We start from the raw sequence: 598 nt of genomic DNA, 5'->3' as shown, positions 1-598 counted from the left end.
TCTCTCTCTCTCTCTCTCTCTCTCTCTCTCTCTCTGATTGTCATCGCATTTCTAATTCCCGTTCAATAAATCCGACGATCACCCGATTGTATTGCTACTTGAGCGAGTCGATGTTATTAACAAATGTAAGGAACCTCGGCGTGACACGTCGCGACAAGCACCGGCCGTATATACAGCGAGGAGAAACGAGAAGATTACTTACAAATAACGTCTTCACGATACGCCCCGGCGATCGCACATCGCTATTCTTGACACTCCCGAGACTTATTAACGCGCGAGACTCACTTTCGACGGATAAAAGACGCGAGAAACGCGGAACGATGTGGATCGATATGTGCTTATGGTTGCTGCTTAGCGCGAAAAGATCGAGCATTTCGCATGATTCATTACCAACGCCTAGATTGAATAACCACGATGACAACCTCGTAGTACGAAACGAACGCGATTGGTTAAGGCCCGCCGTAGATCGCGTCGTTGTAGACGCGCGATCTCATTCGCATCACTGGCACGTTTACATTCATACACTTTTGGCACTTTCGGCGCGCTAATGAACTTTTGGTGTACGTGATTGACAGCGCGCGTGTCTGCGATCTTTTCA

The sequence above is a fragment of the Odontomachus brunneus genome, unplaced genomic scaffold (assembly GCF_010583005.1).
Source record: "Odontomachus brunneus isolate Ranch 3 - 2012 unplaced genomic scaffold, Obru_v1 Obru_scaffold_133, whole genome shotgun sequence".
NCBI lineage: Eukaryota > Metazoa > Arthropoda > Insecta > Hymenoptera > Formicidae > Odontomachus > Odontomachus brunneus.
The sequence above is the reverse complement of the archived record's forward strand: the minus strand, read 5'-3'. Positions refer to the sequence as shown.